Here is an 8,641-nt window from a genome sequence, read left to right as displayed (position 1 = left end):
CTGTATCAACATGTACATATGTACACAAAATCTGTATAAACATGTAAATATTTACACAGAATCTGTATCAACATGTCAATATTTACACAGAATCTTTATAAACATGTAAGTATTTACACAGAATCTGTATAAACATGTAAATATTTACACAGAATGTATATAAACATGTAAATATTTACACAGAATGTGTAAAAACATGTAAATATTTACACAGAATCTGTAAAAACCTGTAAATATTTACACAGAATCTTTAAAAACCTGTAAATATTTACACAGAATCTGTATAATGCTGTTAATTTTTACACAGAATCTATATAAACCCCTAAATATTTCCACAGAATCTGTATACAACTGTAAATATTTACAAAGAATCTCTATAAACATGTAAATATTTACAGAGAATCTTTATAAACATGCAAATATTTACACGGAATCTGTATGAAGTTGTAAATATTTACACAGAATCAGTATAAACATGTAAATATGTACACAGAATCTGTATAAACATGTAAATATTTACACAGAATCTGTATAAACATGTAAATATTTACGCATAATCTGTATAAACATGTAAATATTTACGCAGAATCAGTATAAAGAGGTAAATATTTACACACAATCTGTATAAACCTGTAAATATTTACACATAATCTGTATAAACATGTACATATGTACACAGAATGTGTATGAACATGTAAATATTTACACAGGATGTGTATAAACATGTAAATGTTTACACATAATCTGTATAAACATGTAAATATTTACACAGAATCTACACGAACATGTAAATATTTACACAGAATTTCTATGAACAGGTAAATATTTACACAGAACCTGTCCAAACGTAAATATTTAGACAGAATCTGTATAAACATGTAAATATTTACACTGAATTTCTATGAACATGTAAATATTTACACAGAGTCTGTGTGAACATGAAAATATTTACACAGAATCTGTATGAACATGTAAATATTTACACAGAATCTGTAGGAACATGTTAATATTTACACAGAATCTGTATGAACATGTAAATATTTACACAGAATCTGTATGAACATGTAAATATTTACACAGAATCTGTATGAACATGTAAATATTTACACAGAATCTGTATGAACATGTAAATATTTACACAGAATCGGTACGAACATGTAAATATTTACACCGATTGTGTATGAACAAGTAAATATTTACACAGAATCTGTATAAACATGTAATTATTTACACAGAATCTGTATAAACATGTAAATATTTACACACAATCTTTATAAACATGTAAATATTTACACAGAATCTGTATTAACATGTAAATATTTACACAGAATTTGTATAAACATGTAAATATTTACACAGAATCTGTATAAACATGTAAGGATTTACACAGATTCTGTACGAGCATGTAGATATCCACACAGAATGTCTATGAACATGTAAATATTTACACAGAATCTGTACAAACGTAAATATTTACACAGAATCCGTATAAACATGTAAATATTTACACAGAATCTGTATAAATATGAAAATATTTACACAGAATCTGTATAAACTTGTAAATATTTACACAGAATCTGTATAAACATGTAAGTAATTACACAGAATCTGTTTAAATATCTAAATATTTACACAGAATGTGTATGAACACGTAACTATTTACACAGAATGTGTATAAACATGTAAATATTTACACAGAATCTGTAAAAACCAGTAAATATTTACACAGAATCTTTAAAAACCTGTAAATATTTACACAGAATCTGTATGAACATGTAAATATTTACAAAGAATCTGTATGAATATGTAAATATTTACACAGAATCTGTATGAATATGTAAATAATTACACAGAATCTGTATGAACATGAAATTATTTACAAATAATCTGTATGAACATGTATATATTTACACAGAATTTGTATAAACATGTAAATTTTTACACAGAATCTGTATAAACATATAAATATTTACAAAGAATCTTTATAAACATGTAAATATTTACACAGAATCTGAATAATGATGTAAATATTTACAAAGAATCTGTATATACATGTAAAGATTTACACTGAATCTGTATAAACATGTAAATATTTACACAGAATCTGTATAAACATGTAAATATTTACACAGAATCTCTATGAACATGTAAATATTTACACAGAATCTGTATCAACATGTCAATATTTACAAAGAATCTGTATCAAAATGTAAATATTTACACAGAATCTGTATCAACATGTCAATATTTACACAGAATCTGTATAAACATGTAAGTATTTACACAGAATCTGTATAAACATGTAAATATTTACACAGAATGTATATAAACATGTAAATATTTACACAGAATGTGTAAAAACATGTAAATATTTACACAGAATCTGTAAAATCCTGTAAATATTTACACAGAATCTTTAAAAACCTGTAAATATTTACACAGAATCTGTATAATGCTGTTAATTTTTACACAGAATCTATATAAACCCCTAAATATTTCCACAGAATCTGTATACAACTGTAAATATTTACAAAGAATCTCTATAAACATGTAAATATTTACAGAGAATCTTTATAAACATGCAAATATTTACACGGAATTTGTATGAAGTTGTAAATATTTACACAGAATCAGTATAAACATGTAAATATGTACACAGAATCTGTATAAACATGTAAATATTTACACAGAATCTGTATAAACATGTAAATATTTACGCATAGTCTGTATAAACATGTAAATATTTACGCAGAATCAGTATAAAGAGGTAAATATTTACACACAATCTGTATAAACCTGTAAATATTTACACATAATCTGTATAAACATGTACATATGTACACAGAATGGGTATGAACATGTAAATATTTACACAGGATGTGTATAAACATGTAAATGTTTACACATAATCTGTATAAACATGTAAATATTTACACAGAATCTACACGAACATGTAAATATTTACACAGAATTTCTATGAACAGGTAAATATTTACACAGAACCTGTACAAACGTAAATATTTAGACAGAATCTGTATAAACATGTAAATATTTACACTGAATTTCTATGAACATGTAAATATTTACACAGAGTCTGTGTGAACATGAAAATATTTACACAGAATCTGTATGAACAGGTAAATATTTACACAGAATCTGTATGAACATGTTAATATTTACACAGAATCTGTATGAACATGTAAATATTTACACAGAATCTGTATGAACATGTAAATATTTACACAGAATCTGTATGAACATGTAAATATTTACACAGAATCTGTATGAACATGTAAATATTTACACAGAATCGGTACGAACATGTAAATATTTACACAGAATTTGTATAAACATGTAAATATTTACACAGAATCTGTTTAAACATGTAAATATTTAGAAAGAATCTTTATAAACATGTAAATATTTACACAGAATCTGAATAATGATGTAAATATTTACAAAGAATCTGTATAAACATGTAAATATTTACACAGAATCTGTATAAACATGTAAATATTTACACAGAATCTGTACGAACATGTAAATATTTACACAGAATTTCCATGAACAGGTAAATATTTACAAAGAATCTGTTCAAAGGTAAATATTTACACAGAATCTGTACAAACGTAAATATTTAGGCAGAATCTGTATAAACATGTAAATATTTACACAGAATTTCTATGAACATGTAAATATTTACAGAGAGTCTGAATGAACATGTAAATATTTACACAGAATCTGTATGAACATGTAAATATTTACACAGAATCTGTATGAACATGTAAATATTTACACAGAATCTGTACGAACATGTAAATATTTACACAGAATTTGTATAAACACGTAAATATTTACACAGAATCTGTGTAAACATGTAAATATTTAGAAAGAATCTTTATAAACATGTAAATATTTACACAGAATCTGAATAATGATGTAAATATTCACAAAGAATCTGTATAAACATGTAAAGATTTACACAGAATCTGTATAAACAAGTAAAGATTTACACAGAATCAGTATCAACATGTGAATATTTTCACAGAATCTGTAAAAACATATAAATATTTACACAGAATTTCTATGAACATGTAAATATTTAAACAGAATCTGTATCAACATGTAAATATTTACACAGAATCTGTATCAACATGTCAATATTTACACTGAATCTGTATCAAAATGTAAATATTTACACAGAAACTGTATCAACATGTACATATTTACACAAAATTTGTATAAACATGTAAATATTTACACAGAATCCGTATAAACATGTAAATATTTACACACAATCTTTATAAACATGTAAATATTAACCACAATCTTTATAAACATGTAAATATTTACACACAATCTGCATAAACATGTAAATATTTACACAGAATCTGTATGAACATGTAAATATTTACACAGAATCTGTATGAACATGTAAATATTTACACAGATTCTGTACGAACATGTAGTTATCCACACAGAATGTCTATGAACATGTAAATATCTACTCAGAATCTGTACAAACGTAAATATTTACACTGAATCTGTATAAACATGTAAATATTTACACAGAATCTGTATAAACATGTAAATATTTACACTGAATCCGAATAAAAATGTAAATATTTACACAGAATCTGTATAAACATGAAAATATTTACACAGAATCTGTATAAACTTGTAAATATTTACACAGAATCTGTATAAACATGAAAGTACTTACACAGAAACTGTTTAAACATGTAAATATCTACACAGAATTTGTATGAACATGTAAATATTTACACAGAATGTGTATAAACATGTAAATATTTACACAGAATCTGTAAAAAGCAGTAAATATTTACACAGAATATTTAAAAACATGTAAATATTTACACAGAATCTGTATGAACATGGAAATATTTATACAGAATCTGTATGAACATGTAAATATTTACACCGATTGTGTATGAACAAGTAAATATTTACACAGAATCTGTATGAACATGTAATTATTTACACAGAATCTGTATAAACATGTCAATAGTTACACACAATCTTTATAAACATGTAAATATTTACACAGAATCTGTATTAACATGTAAATATTTACACAGAATCTGTATAAACATGTAAATATTTACACAGAATCTGTATAAACATGTAAGGATTTACACAGATTCTGTACGACCATGTAGATATCCACACAGAATGTCTATGAACATGTAAATATTTACACAGAATCTGTACAAACGTAAATATTTACACAGAATCCGTATAAACATGTAAATATTTACACAGAATCTGTATAAATATGAAAATATTTACACAGAATCTGTATAAACTTGTAAATATTTACACAGAATCTGTATAAACATGTAAGTAATTACACAGAATCTGTTTAAATATCTAAATATTTACACAGAATGTGTATGAACATGTAACTATTTACACAGAATGTGTATAAACATGTAAATATTTACACAGAATCTGTAAAAACCAGTAAATATTTACACAGAATCTTTAAAAACCTGTAAATATTTACACAGAATCTGTATGAACATGTAAATATTTACAAAGAATCTGTATGAATATGTAAATATTTACACAGAATCTGTATGAATATGTAAATAATTACACAGAATCTGTATGAACATGAAATTATTTACAAATAATCTGTATGAACATGTATATATTTACACAGAATTTGTATAAACATGTAAATATTTACACAGAATCTGTATAAACATATAAATATTTACAAAGAATCTTTATAAACATGTAAATATTTACACAGAATCTGAATAAAGATGTAAATATTTACAAAGAATCTGTATATACATGTAAAGATTTACACTGAATCTGTATAAACATGTAAAAATTTACACAGAATCTGTATAAACATGTAAATATTTACACAGAATCTCTATGAACATGTAAATATTTACACAGAATCTGTATCAACATGTCAATATTTACAAAGAATCTGTATCAAAATGTAAATATTTACAAAGTATCTGTATCAACATGTACATATGTACACAAAATCTGTATAAACATGTAAATATTTACACAGAATCTGTATCAACATGTCAATATTTACACAGAATCTTTATAAACATGTAAGTATTTACACAGAATCTGTATAAACATGTAAATATTTACACAGAATGTATATAAACATGTAAATATTTACACAGAATGTGTAAAAACATGTAAATATTTACACAGAATCTGTAAAAACCTGTAAATATTTACACAGAATCTTTAAAAACCTGTAAATATTTACACAGAATCTGTATAATGCTGTTAATTTTTACACAGAATCTATATAAACCCCTAAATATTTCCACAGAATCTGTATACAACTGTAAATATTTACAAAGAATCTCTATAAACATGTAAATATTTACAGAGAATCTTTATAAACATGCAAATATTTACACGGAATCTGTATGAAGTTGTAAATATTTACACAGAATCAGTATAAACATGTAAATATGTACACAGAATCTGTATAAACATGTAAATATTTACACAGAATCTGTATAAACATGTAAATATTTACGCATAATCTGTATAAACATGTAAATATTTACGCAGAATCAGTATAAAGAGGTAAATATTTACACACAATCTGTATAAACCTGTAAATATTTACACATAATCTGTATAAACATGTACATATGTACACAGAATGTGTATGAACATGTAAATATTTACACAGGATGTGTATAAACATGTAAATGTTTACACATAATCTGTATAAACATGTAAATATTTACACAGAATCTACACGAACATGTAAATATTTACACAGAATTTCTATGAACAGGTAAATATTTACACAGAACCTGTCCAAACGTAAATATTTAGACAGAATCTGTATAAACATGTAAATATTTACACTGAATTTCTATGAACATGTAAATATTTACACAGAGTCTGTGTGAACATGAAAATATTTACACAGAATCTGTATGAACATGTAAATATTTACACAGAATCTGTAGGAACATGTTAATATTTACACAGAATCTGTATGAACATGTAAATATTTACACATAATCTGTATGAACATGTAAATATTTACACAGAATCTGTATGAACATGTAAATATTTACAAAGAATCTGTATGAACATGTAAATATTTACACAGAATCGGTACGAACATGTAAATATTTACACAGAATTTGTATAAACATGTAAATATTTACACAGAATCTGTATAAACATGTAAATATTTAGAAAGAATCTTTATAAACATGTAAATATTTACACAGAATCTGAATAATGATGTAAATATTTACAAAGAATCTGTATAAACATGTAAATATTTACACAGAACCTGTATAAACATGTAAATATTTACACAGAATGTGTATGAACATGTAAATATTTACACAGGATGTGTATAAACATGTAAATGTTTACACAGAATCTGTATAAACATGTAAATATTTACACAGAATCTGTACGAACATGTAAATATTTACACAGAATTTCCATGAACAGGTAAATATTTACAAAGAATCTGTTCAAAGGTAAATATTTACACAGAATCTGTACAAACGTAAATATTTAGGCAGAATCTGTATAAACATGTAAATATTTACACAGAATTTCTATGAACATGTAAATATTTACAGAGAGTCTGAATGAACATGTAAATATTTACACAGAATCTGTATGAACATGTAAATATTTACACAGAATCTGTATGAACATGTAAATATTTACACAGAATCTGTACGAACATGTAAATATTTACACAGAATTTGTATAAACACGTAAATATTTACACAGAATCTGTGTAAACATGTAAATATTTAGAAAGAATCTTTATAAACATGTAAATATTTACACAGAATCTGAATAATGATGTAAATATTCACAAAGAATCTGTATAAACATGTAAAGATTTACACAGAATCTGTATAAACAAGTAAATATTTACACAGAATCAGTATCAACATGTGAATATTTTCACAGAATCTGTAAAAACATATAAATATTTACACAGAATTTCTATGAACATGTAAATATTTAAACAGAATCTGTATCAACATGTAAATATTTACACAGAATCTGTATCAACATGTCAATATTTACACTGAATCTGTATCAAAATGTAAATATTTACACAGAAACTGTATCAACATGTACATATTTACACAAAATTTGTATAAACATGTAAATATTTACACAGAATCCGTATAAACATGTAAATATTTACACACAATCTTTATAAACATGTAAATATTAACCACAATCTTTATAAACATGTAAATATTTACACACAATCTGCATAAACATGTAAATATTTACACAGAATCTGTATGAATATGTAAATATTTACACACAATCTGCATAAACATGTAAATATTTACACAGAATCTGTATGAAGATGTAAATATTTACACAGAATCTGTATGAACATGTAAATATTTACACAGATTCTGTACGAACATGTAGTTATCCACACAGAATGTCTATGAACATGTAAATATCTACTCAGAATCTGTACAAACGTAAATATTTACACTGAATCTGTATAAACATGTAAATATTTACACAGAATCTGTATAAACATGTAAATATTTACACTGAATCCGAATAAACATGTAAATATTTACACAGAATCTGTATAAACATGAAA

This window comes from Pan paniscus, chromosome 15, assembly GCF_029289425.2.
Source record: "Pan paniscus chromosome 15, NHGRI_mPanPan1-v2.0_pri, whole genome shotgun sequence".
In the NCBI taxonomy this organism is placed as follows: domain Eukaryota; kingdom Metazoa; phylum Chordata; class Mammalia; order Primates; family Hominidae; genus Pan; species Pan paniscus.
The sequence above is the reverse complement of the archived record's forward strand: the minus strand, read 5'-3'. Positions refer to the sequence as shown.